Source organism: Diuraphis noxia, unplaced genomic scaffold (assembly GCF_037042655.1).
Source record: "Diuraphis noxia isolate RWA-SAM2 unplaced genomic scaffold, SU_Dnox_SAM2 contig0004, whole genome shotgun sequence".
Classification (NCBI taxonomy): Eukaryota; Metazoa; Arthropoda; class Insecta; order Hemiptera; family Aphididae; genus Diuraphis; species Diuraphis noxia.
The window spans coordinates 64,622,141-64,647,497 of record NW_028301714.1 but is presented as its reverse complement, the minus strand read 5'-3'; the positions used below and the strand labels follow the sequence as shown (position 1 = coordinate 64,647,497).

The window sequence follows — 25,357 nt, the reverse complement described above, 5'->3', positions numbered from 1 at the left end:
CAGGTATTTCATTATAATAGTTATTACTAGGTAACTTTTTTGTGCATACTTTGGAGTCTATACACGCGCTATCAATTTTCAATATTACTTATTTGCTTTACAAATTTAATTTTACAATAAAAAATATATATAATATGTTTATTAAATTATATTATTTATTAACTCTATATAGTATACTTTTAAGAAGAACATAATATATGATTAAAAATAAATAAACAGTACTTATGATAATAACTAATAGACAAATTTACTGTTAAATTACATTAAAATTAAAAATTTACAATTTCCGTTCTAGTTTTAGGTCAAACTAAACCTTTAATGACGTACTATATATATATATTATTAAAGTAACAGTGTGTATAATATTTTACTATTTTAAAACATGTTCTAATCATAGGCCTGAGATAATATTATTACATTTTATAAAATATAGAAAATATTTAAATAATAAATTATAGGTAGTATTAAGTACTCATATATAATTGAAAAATGTCATAAAAGGGTCTTTAAAAGCTGATAGTCGAAATCATTTAACACTTATTATTATCGTATAAAATAATATAATTATATGTTCAATAATTGTTTAACATATAGATACTAGTATATAATATACCATCTTTACTTACGGTATTATTACAATTATTATACTGTCGAGAATTACACAATATTAATTATTAAAATTATCTTTTATCGGTTAAAAACAATCATGGGTATAATTTTCCGCCTAAACCCTTAATTTCGAGTTAAAATTTAAAAAAAAAAATACAGAAACCGAAACGTAACGGGACCCACGTACCTGTATGTATATATCATATTTTATTTATTATTATACTGGTTTATAACGCGTATACCGTGAACTGGGCAATTACCCCCGCGGGAGTCGTCAAAGCTTCACTTACGACCGAACACACGCTGAAAACGAGGCAAACCGGTTTATTGTTTTTGTCGGTTCGCATGTTACGTACTCGTACTTACTTTATGCACATCATCACCCGAAAGAGTTCATCTTATAATAGTGCTGACGTTATTTTTAGACCACCACACGTAATAATTGGATCATTTCCTATAGAACACACTCGACACACACACACGCACGCGAGCGACTAAATGGAATGTTGATCATATCATTATATTATCACGACGGTTTCGAGCATTTCTTGCGGTCCGGTCAGAGCGACAAGTCGAATAATAATAATAATAATGATTATCATTACGGTCTCGCAACTTGTCCGTCGTCGAGAAGTTTTCAGCAGCTGCAGAAGACTAATCTGCAGGAGGATGAGGAGGCTACGAGAAAATTGTGGTTTGCGTTTATCGCGCGCGTTCACAAGCAATAACGACGTAAGACACACAGTGATCACGCCATGCGCCGTGTGTAGGTATTTTAGTCATCGGGTTTAGAATATTTCTCGAACACACTCTATGTCTTGCCCACTTATTATGGTATAACATTGCCTACAGACGTAAATGTATTATATTTTATTTTTTAGTTATATCATACGTCGTTGAGTATACGTCTCTTACAGCTACAATATTCATTAGGTACCTATATATATACCTACACGTCGTTATATAAACGCCCGATTTCGATCGAAATACGGGATTTCGTCTTTTTTTCCAGAGCTTTATAATATTATACTATACCTATAGGCACTGCTGGCCTAAAACATAAGCTACCTGTATAATAATTATAACATATATATATATATAGGTACACGCTGTACACCATAATATTATATTAGGTATACGTGTTTCGGTCCACACATTTTCGAACGACGACGTACACGCGCACACGTGTCGATGTGTGTTCACAATATCGCTTTGTACAACGTGCGAGCGCATATTATGTTCAAGTGCATGTGTGTGTGTGTGTGTGTGTGCGTTCTACCTATGCGCTATGAATTAGTGATGATTCAACTCATTACTGGAGTATACATACTGCACCGATGCACTGCAATGTACATGCGTCTAAAACTGCTAAGAGATACATCGATTTTAAAACTGTCGTCGACCGACAACGATAATGGCCGTGGATCTGAGAGTCCGCAGCTTCTGGAAATTCTGATTATTATTACCCACCGCTACTATACAATCACTATTAATATTATTTTTATTTCTATCGCTATACGCTATTTTACGCTACTAACGAGTGCGATGTTACCGTCGAATTCTACAGCAGCCAGAGGGTAATATACAACCTGCCTACATTATGTAATAATCGTATATAATATTATTGTCCCATGTGTTGTGTAGGTAATCGCGCGCTCTGAAGTACCTATGATGACCGTGGAACACGACGGCACAAGTCGATGTTAATAATACAGAGCCAGAACACGGAATAACGATGATTATATTATACGATCCGGTAAAAACTTGTTTTGATTTTTTTCGCCGTGTGTACACACCCTATTTGTGTACTATTAAATAGGTGCATTATGCAGTGTTAAAAATTATCAAAATATGAAATAAAACCATAATAGGTATCATAAGAAATGACGAAAAAGGGTAATACCGCAAACGGCAAAGTCAATGACTTTGCTATTTTGATTTTACTTCCCGAGATGTTCGTACGAATTTACGATGTTGCTCTACAACAGCACAAAACGGTAAATATTAATAATATTCGTTCATTTTGTGGTTTGTTCCACATGGCGTACCTATCTGGTGTTTGAATTCGTGCGGCTTCGCGTTTTTGATTGTCACCTATTTTAATACACGATAAACGCAGGTACATTTAACTGTAATAAAAATATTAATAATTGGTTTATCGTGTCAATTACTACCGAACAGTAATAATATTTAAATAAATTGAATATGAGTGAGTTTGAAAATTATTAGACGAGTGATAGATAACTAAAAGGGGCTAATCGCACTAATCAGTAAATACCTATATATGATATAAATTATATTATTATTCGACTAAACTTTTAGAACACTTTTCACATGAAATTAAATATATGATATTACATTGTTGCAAAGACAGTAACTACTTATTTATTAATAATGAAAATTATTGTTTATTTTAAACTACCAAAAACAGTTTTTTATGCCTACAATTTCTATATGATATTTTAGTTGCAGCTATAGCCTGTAAATATCAATCTGGTATAGGTTCTAGCCAGTTCTAGGTGTATAGATTCTCATTTCTACAAATGTATTTTCTAGAATAAGTTGGTCGCCTCTACTGCAATTCTGTTTACATTCATAGAAATTTATTAAAGTTTAGTATAATCTGAAATTTCAATTCAACAATGTACTTGAAATATTAAAATATTATTCGACAATCGTCTGTTTAAAAAAATATATTTATATGTCAAGTTGTGTTTTTCATATAAAATTATGAAGATACTGAATTATCAATATATTACTGTACGAAAATATCTAATTTCTTCAGCAACTTTAGAGTGTCATTTTCTAAAAGAAGTGTTCAGAAGCTTTGTTTAAATTTTTAAGAAAGTTATTAGTATTATTTAATTATTTATTATTATTACTAATTATTTTTTTTTATTTAATAAAAATACAAAGCTTTTCGCTTATTTATGGTAATAATTGTTAACATAATAAGAATAATAATGACTTATTATAATACTTTAATCCCAACAACGTAATCACAATTATTAAAATAGTTAGACAGGTTTTATTACATTATACGTCTTGTATTGGACAAAAAAAAAAACAATTGTACTTGTGTGGTCTCTTAACTATCCATCTCGATGTTTTACCCTAAACGTTAACTTTACCCAATGTTCAAGTTATAATAATATTATAATATTATAAAATTAAATCATATGAAATGTTATCCAATTATACGAAATATAATTTTATTTTTATTGACTAATAAAAATTTATATTCACTATTATTAAATTACCAACAATAATGAAGAATTTCGTATACCTGATTCGGTGTTTTTATTACCTCATTTTTCAAATGCATTCATCGCTCCGCTCAGAATCTAAAATATTAATGCTTAGTGATTGTCTCGAATACACAAAGAAAAACGCGCGCACGGCAAACCCAAACGGTATGTGTCCGATCATTATATTATTATTATATTTTTCTCCAAATGGCGAATACTGTTGATGCGAAGACGAGTGGGAATTAACGGACTGAAAGTAAATAATGACGATGGCACATTTTTAACACTGCAAACATAATAATATAATGTTGGGTAGATTCCGGTGCCGTAAGAGCATTTTACTTAAATTACTCGTGATTTAGAGTGCCGGCGTATGGTTAACGATCGAATCGGATTATCTTCGCCGGCGATTTTTTTTTTTTTTTATTCTGATTTTTACCTCCGGCACTGGGTCAAGTTGGAAAAACACGCGATCAATTTTAGACCGCTAATAATGGATGAAAAAAAAAATTCATACGGTTAAATAATTTACGTCAATAACATATTGTTATATTATTATTATTATTATAATGTACACAGTGTCTACACACCACACGCACGTGTGTTAAGCTATTGGATATAGAGGACATCACCACAATGGAAAGTGTTCCGGAAAACATAATCGAATTCTCATTTGCGATTGTCATTAGCGTACATGTGGGTGACAATGTGGGCTGGCTGCCAAGTGATGCCAGCACAGTTAAAAAACGCTCATTGGTGTAGTAGGTCAACCGTATTAGCATGTTTTATCGTTGCAATTTTTTAATAATTAAATTAATAGCGTCGTAACGGAATTCACTATTAATCATGTGAATATTAATTTTGTAATAATAATGATGAATGGGTAGTACTACACTATAGTACTACCTATACATTTTGTTATGTCGTTTACAAAAATAACAACTAATTGTTTCCATTTTCCATTTACTTATTTATTTGATTTTGGCGATCATTACAATTTTGGAATCTTAACCATTATACGGCCGTGGTTCCCATGATTACATGGATCATCTTTCATCAATTATTCAGACAGTCATTAATTTCACAAAAAATGGGCGGGCGCTGCCAACAATGATTTTCTTCATTGGATGAAAATAAAACTTTTTATACTTATAATGATTAATGTCAAAACATCCAGAGCTAACTACTATTTATGAAAAAGTTATTTTATATTTATTGTACATTCAAATTTTCAATATTTGAAATATTAGAGTTTTTTTGAAAAGATTTAGTATAGAACTTAACAATTTAATATAAGTTTAAATTAATTTAATATTAAAAATTAGATTTTAAAAATATGACATTTGGGTAAGAGCAGATCCAGTATCTTTTTATGGAGCGCGCTCTTAAATTAAAAAAATTTGACAATGGAGACTTTTAATGATTAAATTAATTATATTATGATTTTTTTTTTTTTTTTTTTGAGAATGGTGGAACTTATCCCCAGAGCTTTGACCCGCCCTTAATTTTGATTTAAGTATTATGACATATGAGTTATGAGTGTTATGACTATAGAAATATTAATAAATGTATAATAATATTTAAAAAACTTAACATATAATAACAGAATTTCATATTAGCGTAAATATGAATATGGTTAATTTTTATTCTTAAACGAAATTCGTTTAATTTTTAAAAAGCTGATTGCTCCTTCATTCCTATCAATGTTAATTTTACCATTGTTATTGAGGTCAACATTGCATTTTTACTATAATTTACTCGACAATAAAAGTTATCGTGAACTAATGAATAATCATAATGTTGCAACTTGCAGAATAATAAATATAAATAATCATTATAATGTACTCACAATTTCTACCTTCACGTGCCGTCTCCTATGCACTCGCCGCTGTAGGGTACCCGTTCCACCAATATTCACACTAAACTACTTTGATATTTACACAATCTACGTACATATATTATAATCACTATAAATGCAGTAAATGTGAAATAACGTTATTATACAATGACGAGTTCACAAAACCAATAATAATAATATTAATATGTACGAAAAATTTAAACCGTAGTCGATGTACGCGGAAGCGTTTAAGTCTCGAATCGTACTATAATCGTAATAGTGGTGATGACACCTGTGCACGGCGCGACATCGGTCAAGGACTGGTAAACTGCACTGCGTCCAAGATCATTGCCACCAGTTCCTTTTATAACTTCTGCCCCGCCACCGGGCGCACGCTAGGCCGGTCACTTATATCCATCGTGCGGTTGGCTGTTCGTTTTCCGTCTGTACTTCATTTTTTCTACTTTTTTTTTTCGTATCATTATAGTGCATTGAGTACTCTTGTATTCGCATTCTTCATTTCGATGTTATTATCTTCATCACTATTATCATAAAATGGATTTGTGTTTTTTTTTTTTACCTACATGGATAACGACAACAACATTTCACATCGTTTGTATCGCCCCATGACATGTTCGTTCTAAAAAATAATATTAGATTTTTTTCCCTACTACACGTAGGTACCTAATAGGTACTATAGATAAATATTAAATAATGAACTTTTATATTCAAACAGAAGCTATAAAAAAGTATTAAAAAAAAAAAAAAATTGATCAATGCACTCTTATAAGTGGGTTTAAAAATATTTATAAAAACCAGTAAGTATAACTTTATATAATATATTGGTAATTATATTTTATGTTGGGATTTGTGATACTGTTTTTATTTTACTATGACCCGGTATTTAGTAATACCCATTATGATATATAATATAATAATATTAATGCGTCTAATATATTATCCTTTCTTTACAATTTTCTTTCTCCCAAAATTGATTCTCTTTTTCTCTTATACCCCTAATTGAGTTCCGAGTCTCGTCCCGCACCTCTCTCTGTTCTGCCCTTTTCTACATTCCCCGATCATCTTCTAATTACTTCGATATTAATCAACATTTAAAATTTGTTAAAGTGGTTCAAGTATAATAAATCCAATTCAACACTTATTTTATATATTTGTAAAATTATTTTTAATGACGATAGGTATTATCCTTATTAGAATCGGTTGTAGCCCATACGCGCAAAATATGACCCAAACGCAACCCAAAAACGCAAAACTAAATATCCCATAAGCATAATAAAAATTACCTTTTTAATAACCCATAAGCGCAAATTACTTTTATAAAAAAAAAGTGTATTTTATTAAAATCATATAGTTAAAAACATATAATTAAAATCATACAGTTATTAATATACTATGATATTCGTGATTATAAAATGTGTATTTAAATATAAAAACATATAAATAATTATAAAAATTGTATTAAATTTAATAGCAACAACTAATAGATGTTTTGTATAAGATCAAGAAAAATAATAAATAAATAAGTACCTTAATATTAAATTTGTAATTTGAAGCCCACAGTTTTTAAGTAATCCAATTTTGAAATATTTTTTATCGTAATTTGTTACGATAAAATTCGATAATACTAAATACTTAATTAAACTGAAATAATACTACTATTATAATTTTAAAATGAAACGGGTACAATATTGTATTAGGTAATACAATTTATTTTTGCGCTTTTTTACCACTATACTAAGGTACAAAAGCGCAAATTCGCTTTGCGCTTTTGGTTTATAGAAAAAAATTGAACTTTTACGCTTTTGGGCTTCACCGTTAGCATCAACATTTTAATAACTTTGTGATTTCTCTACTATTTTATAAACACGCATTCCTCCCATGTCAAAATATGGAAAATATTATTTAGACATAGAATGCATTAAAAGGCATTTACCACTTGATACTTGAAATTGGATTAGGTGATATTCGTGTTTAGGTACTTCAAAAATTGAAGACTGAGCCAAATGGTTAAAATGACAAGTACCAAGTGGTAACAACTAACAAATGTATAACTTTGTCCATATAAAAATGTTTTGTTGTTATAAACCAATAGAAAACCTCATACCTAATTAATTTTCAACTGAAACTATATACAAAATTAAGACTTCGATTAAAATATTAAAGTGAAATATTTAACGCCACCAATGTAAATTATGGGTATTGAAGGTATTTAAATAATTATAAAATGTATTATTTTTTTTGTTTTTTATCAAATTCAAAAGTATATAGGTTATAGTACGTAACAGTACGGTTCACAAATTACACTGCAATGCCAATATATTTAATAATATGAATTATGAATAAGTTATGACCTTATATTTCCGGTAATGCACTGTGGCTTTTCTCTTCCGTTAGAAAACTGTTTAGTGAATGGGAAACTTTATGTGAAAAAAAATATTTTGGTAAAACCCTCATTGAACGCGTTGACCATAGTGTACACGCACCCACCACAAAAATCAGTAGTAAGGATAAAATAATTTTGAAAAAATAAACCAAAAACAACTGATACCACATAATAGTTGTGTTTTAAATCCGGAACTAGAACATGTAATCGACGATGAGCCAAGGTATTGAAAAAAATATCGATGCACAATATCGAAATAGTGTGTTCCCATTCAATACGTGCCTCAATAGGTATTTAAGGTACCTATAGTACCTACCTATCTATTATTATTGTGTGTGTGAAACAAAACCAGTTTGGAAGAATATTGAATACACGTACCTATAGGTAAACTGAAATTGCACGTAACTTACTTGAAATTAGAAAAAATAATAAAATTTGTTTGTATATTTTATACGCACACACGTGTAGCCGTGTAGGTAGTAGGTACAATATTGTTGGAATATTATTATTAAAAAAAAAAAAATTAATAATGTTCTAAATATTAAATTAATAACTACAAAACAAATCTCTTTCATATATGTATACTTTATTTATATGCCTACTAAAACCATTCAACCAAAACGATGAAATTCTAATAAGGGTAGGAACAAATTTATCTTAACAGTTAACAGTCTTGTATTTATATACATATAAAAAAAAGTGACGGAAGTCAAAAGTGTGAATTTAAATTATCTTTGGTCATCGTTAATAGCGTGAATGCAATATATAAATTATAGTATTATAGTTTGAAATAATACAATTTTAAAACACATAATAATGTGTAATAATGTATCATATAGTTTATTGAAGTTTTCGTATTTCGAACGAAATTCAGGTATAGGTACCCCAAGTTGGAATTCCGGCTGCCAATAACCGGACTACTTAAGGTAAGGTATCTGTCATGCTGATTGTAAAGTAATGCAATTTTATTTGAAAAACTCAAAACAAAATACTATGATTTTTCAGTAAATGGAATGAGACATTCGGTCTAATGTCTTGGAACTAAAAAATCTATTATTATATAAACATTGATCGTTACAGATAATTACAATCTAATCGAGCCCATCGACCGTTCTAAGACATTAAACATGTTTATTATCATTATTTCACTGAATGGGCAACGACCTCATCAGCATTCAGCGCGAACTCAACTTCAAATTTTATTTAATTTAATTCTTCATTGGAATTTCGTAGACATTTGTTTATTGTAACGAAGCATAACATAGGTTATATAAACCAAATAATGAATAAAATGTTTAAAATGTTGATGCAAGTCTGAAGTATTAAAACAAAAGCCACAGCAATGCTACATAATATAATGGTATTCCTCTCCAACGAAAATCTTTGAATAATAAAATAATATATTTTTGTTAACAAGTAATTATGGCAACGAAAACATTACAACATCGGTAAGAGACAAATATCTTGTACCCGGAGCTCAAAAACATATTTTATGCTATTAATAATTTTTTTTTTCTTATTTAATAATGTCGTTTGCGTATCTACTATCTTGTACTTATCTATACTATATATATAATATACTAACTGTTTAGTGTAAACAACAAGATATGTAATGTGTATAAGGGAGGTTGCTAAATGTGTTGGTCATTTCAAAAGTAATTTTTTATAAGTTTTCATCGTGTAAATTTTTTTTATTATTTAGTTCCATCATTATGTTCCAAAACCGTCATTACCTAATGTTGTTTACTGCACATGCCACATGATGATGCGATTATTATTATATACATAATACATATTATATATAAATAAATATTTATATTTATCTTAAACAGAGTTCTCAAGAGTTCATTGTACCTCCAAGTGCCAAAATCCAATAGAAAAATATTGTCGAAAGAAATAAAAACATGAAAAATAACTAATAAGCATTCATTTGTAGACATGGAAATAGAATTATTTCTAAAAGCTATTAAGACATTGTGTGGTCGCCGTAAAGGTGAAGCTGATCGCGACATTATAACATTAAATGCGACCAGTTATTTATTTAATAACAATTAACGATGATTTCAATGGATAAATACATCGTTATAATATTATGTTAAATAACATTTCACATTTCACGCGGGCTTAGTACAATGTCAACATAATACGATAGTGTGTGTATTATATTATAATGTAATAAAGTATATTATACTTAAATAAAATATTATTATATATTAGCATTAGGTAATTATTGAAAATCCAATTTTACGCTTATTACGTCAACGTGCGACAACGCAAAATTCGACAAGTAATCTTTGTACGGAAGAAACGGGACCAATAGACGCGGTTCGTGTGTACTTATTAAATTTGATAATTTGAAGAATACGTGTTGGTAACAAACTGTATGGTAACAATGTATTAATAATAAAAATTATATCAATAATAATAATAAAAAAACGCTGCCCCTTTGTATAGCTTTCAATCATTGTTGTGTAAAATTGTAAGGTATAGACACGCCACGTGAGCATTGACTGCAAGTGTTCAATATATCTACATTGTACGAATAAGGTAGTTAAATTGCAGGGTGCAGATTTACCAAGCATGCTATCTCTAGGGAGGGGGCTCTTTTTCCTTTAGTGACACGTTTATTCAAATTTTGTTCTTTGGAATTTTTAAGCAGGTGCATTTAAAGAGCATAACATTAAAAAAAAATACTTAGATTTGTTATGCACAGTCATGTAAGGAATGGGATATAAATATATCATAATACGAGAACCGTCACCTATATAACAACTTCATACTTTTTATATTTTAGCTTTGAAATTCAAGCTACCACCGTAGCTGATATCAGCTCGATAGTTATATTATATAATATATAAACATAGTAGCTAAATATATAATGTATAATATTTAGTCATGATTATTATCTTAGTCCGTGATTATCGTCAATGATAACCGTTTTCAAGGAAAAAATACCAATACTTTGCAGTTTTCTATAAAAAATGAAATAAACGAAAGCAAATTCCAAATACCCCGTTTAAATAAAAACATTCCTATCTTAAACCGTGGTTAAAATTAAATATCCCTAGGGGGGGGCGTTTTAACGTTCCTCGCTTATTATTAAATTGAGGGGGACGCTGAAATCTATGAAAAAATGAAGCGAACTCCGTCCGACTGCGTCCACCTCCACAATTCGAGCACTGGTTAGTAGTTATATAGTTATACGAGCATGTCGCACGTGACATTTGATGCGTGGATTTAAACAAATTTTGTATAATATTCCAAAATATTTGCTTTTACTGTATAGTTATCTATCAGAAATAATAACTAATGTATTTTAATTTCTTACGTAATGTAAATACCTATGTTACTCTTAAAGATAGAGAATATAATATAAATGTTTATATTATTAAAAATTCGGGTTTTTTTTTAAAAACTCGACTAGGAACTGAGTTTTAAACGTAGGCATATATTATATTTTTTTGTTTTTTTGTTTTCACTTTGACGACTATTGGCCACATTAACATACAGTTACATATATGTGTACATTATTGCAAGTTTATATTTAAACTTAAATTTACATTTATTATTTCTATTGTCCATCATTACTTTATCGTAATCTTCAACAGAATCTTAACAAATCGAAACTACTCAGAATTTTGTTTCTATAACATAACTAACAAATATATAGTACATTTTGTTTTGTATTCTTTTTTTCTTCAATTGTTCATAATCATATATCAACGTAATATAAAAAAAATATTTAAACAGTTGCCATAGTTGGTAACCTAAACCACCTGGTAATTAAATCATACATTCATACGTGATTATCGTAACGAGTATATTATAATTGCATATTATGTATGTATGTATCTATATCGAATTTCTAAAATCTTGGGTTTAGACAACACACATATTTTTGTATTTCATATAAAAACGAGTGATATAATTTATGCGATTCGACCAGATGACCCATGACACCATGTGTTTAAAAGTTGAGAGTAATTTTCATCTTTAAATTTATTTGTTTTTCCTGTTGACTTAATAATCTTGAATATTTAATCTAATAATTACATGCGTAATTACGTCAATCATAAACAATATGAATGTGTTCAAGTCAAGCATGATGTTATATATTGATAGTTTTTATAAATTTTAAGTGTATGTCAGTTGAATGAGGACTATATAATCATTAATTAATGGAGTAACTAGGATTGTATAATAGCCCAATATTTTATTTTTAAACACGTCAGGAAATTTATATTTTACTTTTAAATTCATACGGAGCCAGTGGCATTGGTCCTATAGTGGCGAATCCGGAGGGGGGTAAGGGCCCCTGAAAACCCCCCCTCCGCACAAGAACATCAACTTTCCATTGATGTTTACAAAAATTATCTTTAGTAAGAATTGTCGCAGAGCACTCTTTAAGTGCTAAAACTGCTAAAAGAATCTTCGAGAACATGCAAATATAACGTATTAAACTGGCGTGTTTAAAAACTCTAAAAATCAAATTTTGAACTACACTATCGTCTATCGAAAGAGTAAAACGGACGATCTGTGCACACTTTGTGAATCACTCTGTACACTGTACATAGTACATACCAATTATTATGTCCATACTGCAGTGTGCTACACGTCGCATTTGTACACTATATAGTGCCTCTGATAATATTGTATTACAATAAAACATGGTGTTATACAGTTATTCTTGTGCCAGCCACCCATCTGTGTGCGAATGGTAGATATAGCACCGCCGTATGATGTGCACTATGCAATATTGTTTATTTATATCCGGTACGTGAATATTCCAATAAATTAGGTATAGTGCGGAGATTTAAGACGACAGGTTATGCGGACCGCGTTATATTATATACGCGTTCGGAACGGGTTAAACGGATTTCTTGCGCATTGGGTCAAGGGCAGTTGCACACGCGGCCAATGGCCATAACCGCACACCTACGTATACTTGCACACACACACGTGCATTTATTTATTTGCATTCATCACATTCGTGTCGTTTATTATTAGTTTATAATTTACGTTTTGCGTATTATATTATGACGTATAATAATATGATGTCGCGTCCGAGTGTCGAGACACCACGATCGCCGTTATTATTTTCCGGTTGGTAAATACACAAACGGCGACCGGACCATGACTGCACTGATACGATTTGTCGACCCAAACGTCACTATAATCAGAACGAAGGTATAATAATATCATAGCTGTTTAATCGAAAAATATTATTTTAAGGCACCAACACGCGTTACGCGCGCATGCACAATAAACGTAAAACCTAAATTATTAATAGAGCGACGCGACGCGCGTGGATTAAAAAATTGTACATGCTGTCCGACTTATTATATTATTATTATACTTTAGTACTTTACGTTTAATAGCAGTGCCTTCCTACTAATAACGACGTTGAATACGTTTAGTGCTGCATATGTATATACACACAGATATGTTAAGTTTTGTGTGTGCACATACCGTCATACCGGTAACGCCATAACGGTATGCGGCAAGCCGGCCAAACCGATAATGAATGATTTCGTTTGCGACGAAAAAAAAACTGGTGGAAAAGTCGTTTTAACAATTGTTTTTTTTTTTTTGTTTATCATATATTATTATATACACAATCTGTAAATATTGTTTTACAATAAGCGTATGTGATGGAGGTGACATGGCTTGAGCGTCAGGAGATAAAAAGCCATCAATTGGAGGCACTTAAGGTTAGGATGTTAGGCTTGGATTTTAATTTGCTAGCATAAACAAATGTAAAATTTTTTTTGTGTATTATAAAAAAAAAAACACGTACACATACATATGCACTTTGTGTTTTACCAGAGTTGTACAGGAATGTCTGTCTCCTCACGTGTGAATCCAATTATATATTATAAATAGGCAGTTGTCTAAATTATTTATTATTATGACTTTGGAATAACAGCAGAACCAAATATAGTAAATACTATACTTATTATAGGTACGAAAACAAAATAGTTTTTATTTTATCCAATAATCATTCTTTATATTTACGCGTTGTATCTATATAATATATATACCTTAATTAAATCAAAACAATTATTTGAAGTTTCAAAGAAGATTGATGTATAGACTATACATATAATTTATTATCTAATATTTTAATTTTTTCATGTTCTTAAATATTGTAAAAATATTTTTATTTCTATTTTACTAATATATCTTTGATATGTTTATTTAATATTTTACTTGTATAAACTCTCATCACCTCCATCACAGTCTTTGGCTTCGGAGGTGATCTAACAGAAATTGTTTTTGTTAAAATTATACTTCTAAATATTGCTCGTTGGAGAAATTAATAAATTATTATTATTATTATTAAATATTTATTATTATATTTGTATTCCATCCTCGTATGTCGATACATTTTTGGATAAATAACATCATAATTTAAGCAAAAATAAAAATTATTTATTGAATTCGATTACTCAATGTTATTACTTACATAGATATTTTTTCAATACCGTTTTTGTCCAATAAAATTTTACGATAATATTTTTGATTCGTTCTATTTGATGATATAAGGACTTGACATGATGGCCGATTTTTCTATGTCCAATAAAGTATGTTAACATTTTTATAAACAACCGTTTCTGCAGTGTAGTATATAATTTGTATTTCAAGCAAGTATATTATAAATTCAAATTAAACTTTTTTTATGAATTCACATACGACGTACACATTACATATTAATATATTATAATATAATATAATATGTGTACACAGATAATTTTAATCTTAGTTGAAAATCTAAAAAAGCAAATATATAGGTACGTAAGTCTTGAAACAAAAATGCACATGTGAAATGTGCGTGTTTGTCATTCACATGTCGTCGTATGCCTACTCAAGTTAATCAAAAATAAGATCTAGTTCATAATTGAGCCATAAGTAGGTGAAGGAAAGACGTTCAGTTAATGTTTCAATATTTTAAGCGGTATAGTTCGATCGTTTTTAAATGTAATATAATTAGCGAATTTATCATTAATATACCTACCATTTAAAATGATATTATTTTTGTGTCAAACTGATCTTTAACATATCAAAATAAATAGAAAATACATTTTGTTGATAAAACATTGTAACTTAAAAGATCTTCACTTTTCAATATTTATACCTATAGAAAGAATAAACGTGTTTTAACTGGCAATATAAAAATTTCTATAACATCTCAATATTTAATACACTAAACACGTATAAAAAAATAAAAGTGTTCAATAAATATTCAAGAATCATATAAGTCGCTGAAGTGAAATCAAATTATTATCCGTAGTGTACTATCAATATAATTTAATCTAATAAAAAATATTAAATGCACCACTATAGAAATCAATCAATTTTATATGGAACATAATAGAAAAAATGAACACTTTTGGGAAAAATTATTTTTTGAAGTATTATCCATTTTCAATACTAATATTTTTGTTGCACAAAATCATAAAATTAAGATTTTTTACGGTCTCGTTATATGTAAGTAATAAATTGTTACCATTTAATTTACTTGTCAATCTCAAGATATATATTTTTAAATATCCCAGAACTTATGATAACAAAAATAGTTTCATAATCTTCCACAATATCCCAACATCAATATTGAAAAAAAAAAACAGCAAATACCTGCAGCAGCTGTATTTGGATATCTAAACTATACAGTGTACAACTACTTATGATGTGAGACGTAGATAATCAAGTTAGGTATATTCAATCGATTGATTTAAAATTTCACTGAACTTTAAAATTTAAAGGGCATTATGCCATTATAGAATATTGAACTATTAATATATTATATATTATCTTTGATAAGAATCAATCTTACAATAATGAATTGGCGGATTTAAATCTCCTGGAATGATGATAAATATTATTATTATTATTATTATTATAATAATAATTACAAATATGAATAATGATGTAAGTGAGGAAACAGTTGTCCGGTTTTATTACACGGCTGTGAACCGTTATTATTATACGTCGGTTGTTTGTCTGCCAAACTGGTTTTAAAGCAAAAAAAAAAAAATGTAATATTAAACATCTATTAATATATAGTTATATAAATATAGCACCTGCAGTTTTCATAACTGTGCCAAAGCCTTGGGAAGAATTCGAGGTATGTAAATGAATTAAATATTGAAATGCATCGTTCCAAATGCATTTATTAATAATTTGTAATTTACACACCAGGATGACAAGAAGTCTCAACGAAGTAGTGCTTGATATATTTTTTATTTCAATACCTACTATATACCTTGTCAAGTCACATCTAACGTTGTCTATAACATCATAAATAAACTTAGCATCTTAAAGAACTAAAAAGCTTTAAGTTTAAACTGCTCATAAATTCTTTTATAGGATGTCAGCCTTTATTTTTAAGAATAATTTAAAATGTATTTATATTTCTTTCTATAAGTAATTCATTTTTCTATTAGTTATACGATTGGTCAAACTAAAAACATCGCCTGTATTTTTATTATTTATTTATAACTTGATAAGTCAATCCAGCAAAGATATTGTGGTTAGTAAAACGATGTGAATAGATTTTTGGTGCCAAAATTAGAACTTCAAATGCGTCTATGGACCAAAGTTGTAAATATGGATTTTTTTAGGACACATTTATAAAGACTAGTGAGGGACCTTGTGCTATATTTTAAGCTTTTTATCTAAAAAATACATTTTTATCAACACTTATCGAAAAAATTAAAAAACTAAACCAAGTCAGAAGTTAAAAATGTATATTTAATAAAAATAAAATACATTTTTTTAAATAATTGCGGAAAATCTAAAGCATCTACGGTTATCAAATTTCTAATTACAACAAAATAACAATACATTTATTATGTCAAAAACTGGTGTTGCGTAAATAATATTGAATTCCAATAAATTGTAGCTTTTCCCAATTATTTTGAAATGTAGTAAGCATTTTTACTTCATCAAAAGTTCAAATATAGATTGAATATTGGCTTTTTGATTGATTGAAGCTTTTTTTTAACTACTCTAAAAGGCGATGATTGATGACACAGTGACAATATAAATTATATATATAGATAAGCACATCATTGTAAAACTGATACATTCGACGTTGCGTTCAGAATTTAAAATTAACAACCGTTACTCCGTCAGATGTGTGAATAGTTATGTTAATGACTAATATTGTGGTTTTATTCTGACCCAAGAATTTCATACCAATATCCAATGTGTAGATTTAGATATTGCGGTTCGTTGGTATAAAATAATAAAAATAAGTAACGAATTATATCCACTGCAGCCCTGCATAAATAACTCATGATTTACATTTTACAGTATTGCAGAAAAACATTTTCAATATTATAACATATACCAATCAAGTTATGTTAATTAGCAAATAATTAATTATTCAAGTAATATTTTTTGACATTTCAAACAATTATTCTATATAAATTTGAGAGCCAATAATACAACACCAAAATATAATGATTGTACTTGAAATGTGTTGTCTATATAGTGTAGACCTACACATTGTGCCAATGTGCATATGATTATAACTTATAATGTAGGTTTCCTTATTGTAAACAAATTGTAAGTCTAGCATATTATACAAATTCATACTTCAATCATATTAGCGTTAAAGTCTCTCGCTACACTATATTTCATTTCAAAAGGTAACGCAAAATATAGACACCTGATAAGCGACCCAACTCAAAGAGTCCCAGGATTTGACTGCCCGAGAGCCTTATGGACCAACCTAAACAGGGTACGAACGGAGCAGGGTAATTGTACTACCTTCTACATAAATGGAAGATAAAAAAATCTCTCTTTTGCGACTGCGGAAAAATACAATCCATGATTGGTTCATACCCACTTTGTCGAATCCCAATTTGCCGACAACTCGGTTTGCCGAAAAATATACAAGTTGTAAAATATTTCAAAAACATTCCCATTTCGCCGACAGTCTAGTTTGCCGACATCTTGGTTTGCCGACAAATTATAAATATAGTTTTAATTTTCCCGATTCGCCGACAGGTGACAATAATTTTTATCAAAAATGGATTTTATGACAGCGATAACACAGAATGTTGTCGATAAATTCAATGATTAAATGATTTCCCACATATAAAATCCAGAGGAAGTACAGATTTGTGAATTTAGTTCGTTCCAGCCGTGTGTACTGTAAAGTTCAAAATTTAATAGTAAGCCAGTTAAAAATTAAAATGGAATGATTTTAAATAAAATCAGAAAAAAATCATGATTTATTAGTAGTCAATAATTTTATTAATCGAGTGGATAAAATACGGGATAAAATCGAATATTATAAATGCATACAAAATTGCGGCGGTCGTGCTATTTTGAAAAATAAAACTGACGTAATGTTATCGAAGCCTCACAATCACCCAACACACGGAGTTGAGTTGGCTAATCGTGGCTTTCGAAATAAATTGAAAGTAAGTACAAATTTAGTAATGTTTAAGAAGAAATTATAAAAATATAATATCAAATATATTATAGTACTTATTAAATGCATTATGTTCCGAGTTTTGTTTGTTTTTTTTTCTAAACTTTGATTAAGGGAGGAGGAACTTACTCAAAATCCCACGAAACCGGTACCTAAGGCATTTAATGAAATTAGGAGATGATGAGTTTTATCATATACCTAGTATAATATAATGTTAATTTTTTTTATATAATATTTATATTCGGCAAATTGGGAACATATAAAAAATAGTCGGCGAAATGGGGTGTCGGCGAACTGGGGTGTCGGCAAATTGGGTTTCGGCGACATGGGAAGACACGCCATCAAACACATTGTGGAGGAATGTCCTCAAACTAGATACAAGGGAGGAACTGAGGGACTTCACAAGGGCGATGACGAAGCTGCAATAGATTGGCTGTCTAAGACTAATATGTTCGCCTTTAAATATATTATGAGCTTTTATTACTATTATCTTTGTTATTGTTAAATTTATTAGTTTATTGTAAATACTACTGCATATGGCGTAGATTTATTGGTGAAAACAAAACTAAATAAACATTAAATTAACAAAGTAACAAGGACTAGAGTAGATAGATTTACAATAAACTAATAAATTTAACAATAACAAAGATAATAGTAATAAAAGTGAATAACAAAATTTCATTACAATATTGTAATAGCGGTGAGAAATTAGTAACAACCTAACTTAAGTTAAGTATACTAACTATAGGCTGAAGTTATTGTCATTACCTGACTCATAATAGTTTAGTCTATATGTAATATATTTACTATTTAATCTTAACCTAACTTACAAAAAGCATAATTGAATTTTGTATTTCACACCAAGTATATCATCTATTATATTATTATACATTATGTCTATAAATTAGATTTTTGAGAAAATAACCTAAAGTATCATAATTCATAATATAGTACCTGCAATTACTAAAGTACTAACATGGGTAATTATTAAAATGCTTATAGATATAAACGATTATTTTTACAGCTTGATATGAAATTTTATTTTAAAATTAAAACATTTCTTATATTGAATTTAAAATTAACATATTACATATTATTATCTTTTACTAGGCATTGAATAATTATAATTAACATAATATTGCTTATTATTATCTTCAACTAGGTGTTAAACTGCAATTTGGTCAAATTTAAATAATGTTTAATTTTGTGTTCTTACAGATTACTTTAAAAGTTTAAACGTAATAATGTTATTCGGTTCTACATAAACAATATTACGATTAGATGGGTTTTCAACAATTCAAAAAAGCAATCGAGTAGGTGTACACTTAAATATATTAAAGAACGTTAAGACGTACAAGATAATTTTTTTTTTAAATCTATAACAAATTAAATACAAATAATATCATTATTTTTGCAAATCACTATAATTTTATTGCACCTACACATTTTCAAATCATACCAATATAAATTTATATAATACATCATTTTTCTCTTACCGCCTATGTGCAGTACAAAGTGGTTATATTGGTATAGATAGATAGAGCTGGTAACTGGTAAGTACTAAGTACTATATGGGATGAACGTTTGTGTAGTATATTACATTTTATAGATTGGTAGGTAGCTTGGGTTGGCACATGACATCACATAAAGCGGTAATAAATACTAACAATATATTAATTTTTAGACTGCGGAATTATTTTATCGATCTCCATATATTAATGCGGCCTTCATTCCGTCTATAGCCATGTGCCTTCGGAGAACTGTACCAATATACCATTGCCGTTGCTAATGGCACGTACGTATTGGTCGTTGTGGTATCGCTATGCCGTATGGAAATTTAGGCCGGAGACACACGGCGTCGGCAATCGATACGAATAAAACGGTCGGCAGCGGTTAAGAAAAGAACGATAGACGTAGAACGAGAGAAAAAGAGAGTGCATTGACCATCCACCGCGTGTGTGTCTAATTAAATTAATATATTATTCCCCTATAGATTTTGCACGGAACGTTTTAAAATAACACGATCTAGCTGTCGATCTACTGCAATTATCTTATACAGTTCCTGTGAGTATATAATATATAGATATCGAGTTTACATTATATTATATTATTATCTTTTGAATACAAAATCGTAAAAATGCAAAAAATCCTATTATGCTGCACTTTTGTATGTGTAATGTAAATAATTGTTTATAGGTATACTATAGCAAAGAATATTATGCTCACTGTGTTTTATTCAAATCGCGTTTAGACATTAACATTACTAGAACATTCTTATAATACATAATATTATAATTTATAAGGCATATAACATACGAATCCACAAAGCTGTTTTATCTCGGCGTTATACTTATATCAGCTATTTATACCCATTACATAATATTATTATATGGCTGTCACCCCCATATTTTATAAGCTCCCATTAACATGGATATTTTATCCTTAGAACACATAGTTAAATAACTAAAAAACTACTCGTACGAATTTTGATTGCGATGCGTCAAATTTTTCAAAAATATAATCAATCGAATAATTTTCTGAAATAGGGGTTCTCATTTGAAAAACAGAAGTTTTAACTTCTACAATACATTCACTAAGGAGTACAAAAAACTTCAAGAATTTTGAAATATGGTCATTATAAGTAGGTATATTTAAAAATTCCGAAAATCAGATTTTAAATACCTACATGTCTGCATTATTGAAAAAAAATAGGGTTAGCATGCATGGCGAATTTTTTTTTATAGATAGATCATATATTTTTATATTTTAGGAATTCATTATATTAATTTATTATAAATATATTTCTATGTATATTGTATAATATGCAAGATGCTTTATGCATCTTTAATCTTTATATGCATTAGTGCTAATGCGTATGCACTGATTAGGTATATATAAATATTATAATAATTAATTACTGATTCGAATATACCAACGGGGGTTATAGTTTAAATTATTGCTATTTTTTACTTATTCATAATTCATCCAAACTTAATCAGTAATATAAATTAGCATTGCTGTTTCAAAAAGATTTAAATTACAAAAATGTCAAACATCATAATATTGCAGGTGTTCTATTAGACAGCAATAAATGAAATTGTTTCAAAAATCAGTCTAATTCTGTTTTAATAATAATATAATACCTATACTTATTTTTATCAAAAATATTATTATTTTATAAAAATTGCAAACATTATATAACTTAAAATTAAATAAGAGTTTAAAAAGTTTTTGTTACAAAAACAAAGTAATTCGTCCATAAAAACTCGTAGAATTACATTATGGTTTCGTTCTCATGTAAAATTTATAAAAACTTATACTTATTGTGGCTTTTAAGTGACTTTAATTTATTAGAACACATAAGTCACATAATGTATTAAATTATGAATGTGCAATTTAATATTAGTTTTATAAACATTGATAATAATTGAATACATATAAATACCTAATATCAATATTAGTACGTATTGGTACAGGTAGGCTTACACCTCCTATTACAATATATGTTCCAGAAATAACATAGAACTATTATGAACTTTATCAGTGTAGATTACATTTAAAATTGTATATATTTTATGGTTAATTTTAATTTTAGAGGCTACTATTTTATCATAAAACTATGAAAGGATGACATAAGCGATAAAAATAGTAGGTATACCTACTGAAAATTTATTTATATATATAGAAATAAATTTTAAATTTCAATAATAATATATATTATTTTTCTATTCCACATATTTCAGGAACGGAAAAACATTTTAGCCCCGAAGCTAAAAAAAAGTAAATCCGTTACTGTACGCAAAGCATTGTATTATGACTTATCAAACAATATTTTCTTATAAATTAGGCAAATAGGTCAATAATACAATGCCTTTTAAATTTTAATCATTCAGATATTGTCATATTCATATTCAATTTGAAAGCGATTAATAATATTACAATCACTCCTAATTTATCTAGTTATTGGATACAATAAGTCGAAGAAACAATGTTTTTCTTAGCCTTACATTACCTACCTATTTTAAATCTCTAGGTTAAATACTATAACTAGTACGCACATGATTTTTCTTTATAATATTTTTAACATTTCAATTGTTACAAGAACATTCTAATAATTTAATCAATAATACAATGATATTAACCGCCTGAAATTAATTTATATTACCTATAATAGATCTAAGCTATTAATTAAATATTTTTAAACATTTACAAGGTACTTTATAGGTAATTAAAATATAATTCAATATTCATTAATGCGTACATTTATTATAATGTATAGCTGTTGCCTGTTGAATTATCTAGTTTCTCTAATATATATTTTATTGTTGAAGATAGGTACATCGAACATGTTTTAACTTATTAGTTTTTAGTCAGCTTCATTACGTAATTACAAAACGGATTTTTTTTTTTGCAAATCATTGTTTGGTTGATTGCACAGTAAAGATTTTTTTCCTCTAGAATAAACCATCAGAAAGTGATTATTTATTTTTTAAGTAAAAATCGAGTTTGTTGGCCGTCGACCTCTGATAATATAGTATTATGTTATAACCCTGTTTCCTTGTTTATGACTGTAAGGACTAAGGAGTAAACGTGACTTTAAAATAATAGACTTATGAAATTAATACAAAAACACAATTTTGTGCAAAAATTACTTTTTTAATGTTGATATAGGTATTCATTTTTTGGCGTAGATACAATTGATTAGTACTTATATACTATAAAAACGCGGAAGATATATCCTTATATAAGTAAACAATTATTATTTTTCTTAACAATATTTTAAATTAAAAAAAGATGCGGAGTCGAGGACATTTTAGAGGATACTACTTTAGTGTTTGTTGTGGTTTATTATGGTTAGAAAATACATCATACATACGTAACCATTAATAAGTCTTATAATCGGAACCGGGAGGTACCTACTGATTATCCTGTGTTGATCACTCTTCAAGCTTATTTTTTCTCGATGATAATACTGAATAAAGTGATGGATACTAAAACTCAATAGTAAATATCTAAACAAAGTTTAAGATTTATTATTATTAATAAAATTATACAGCCCTAAAATACAATAAAAATAATAAAAATTGTTTATAAAGTGTAATTTGCATTACTATATATTATCTTCAATCGACATAATATTGTAAGTAAATTATATTCAGTATAAACTAATTCGGATCAATAATTTATCTTTGATATTTTCAAATATGCGATCAAATAAAAAAATGTAATTAGTAATATACATTAATACCTGAAATAAAATATTTAAAGCAAGGTATTATAACGATTAATGATTATCTATTGATTAATGCAGTGAATATTATTTTTTTTAAACAGTAATATTGTCTATTTTTTAAATATACTTTACTAGACGCCTGTGAAAAACAAATTATATCAAACCATATGTATTTCAAGTACAGTTAATCGATTTAACCACGTACACGTGTGTAAAATATTAAATAATAATGATTTAATATACTTACCCAGCCATATTTTTATAGATTCAACGGGACAGTTAACTTCAAGTTCCACATGTGTTTACATGAATTCCCGGAGAAAAATCGTATTTATTTCAAGTAAAAAGTCGTGCGATAACAATATATGATACCTATCATAACATAAAAAAATATTAACGACCTTTGTGTACATAATATCATATATTATTATTATCTTTACATGTTATGTACTTCGTGAGCAATTGTACTAAGATATAGCTAGAATACTACATGCAAACGATTCAAACATTAAATTAAATCATGTAAGTATACTAACCATTTAACATAAATAATAATTGTAAAGTACTCGCATAGACCGTTAAAAAAAATTTACAAAATACTATCTGACTTTTTTAAACGACATTCCATGTTTTTGATTTTAGAAGCTTGCAGATTATTTTTATTTTATAATCCTTTTATTTGTGAATTAAGTACATAATATGATGTTTGATAAATAACAGATCTCGATTAAAAAAATTGTCAATAATATTTCCCGGTATCTTAAAATAAGTGCACGAAATGTGGTATTGGAAAACAACGTTTAAATGTTGAAGTATATCGTCTTATTATATCATTATATGATATACATTTTTATATTGTATTTGATATAACAATATATAATATATTGATGGAATAACGACCAAAAGGGGTCAATAGAGTGTATAAGAAATTGCTTACAATATTAATTTATTTAAGAATAATTATTGATATAAAAACTATTATTGTATATCATTAAATTGAAATTAGTAATATTTTTAAATATAAATTATAAAGATAATATCTTAACATATATCTCTGTGAACAATTTATTTTTCAAAATTTTAGTAGAAGCGCTGACGTTTAGATTCACCATCAAAGTTGAAATCAAAATCATCAAGAGACAAGAGTATTGCGGGTGGCTACTAGTTGCGTCCCGCGGTAAAAATTTCTTCCGAATTGCGGCCCGAGTTTTTTTGGGATGCATACGAATTGCGGCCCGAGTTTTTTTTGAGTTACCTATGAATTGCGTCCCGGAATTTAAAATTAAATTAATTATATTTTATTATGTTATAATATGCATTGATTTTCATTCAAATATGCTAACAAAAATGCATGTTAATTAAATTTATTAAATTTAAAAATGACAAATATATATAATTCATTAAATGAGTAATATGGACAAAAAAATGTATTAAATATATATATCTATTTGAAATAATTGATGTATACCTAATGTAGATATTTAGCTATGTATTTTGTATAAAGTAGGATGTTGCAAACAGCCATGATGAGATTAAAAGGAGAATAACTGCAGGAAATAAGAGCTATTTTGCGCTCGTACCT

General features: G+C 28.3%; 1 protein-coding gene across 1 annotated transcript in view; it reads right to left on the bottom strand.

Annotated features, from left to right (window-relative positions):
- tyn (trynity) overlaps nt 1-6,025 on the bottom strand; it is a 42,704-nt gene extending 36,679 nt beyond the window's left edge. Inside the window, exon 1 of the mRNA XM_015511082.2 lies at nt 5,707-6,025. The gene's annotated coding sequence lies outside the window, so the exon portion shown is untranslated. The remainder of the gene's footprint in view (nt 1-5,706) is intronic.
- Nucleotides 6,026-25,357: the final 19,332 nt, after the last annotated feature.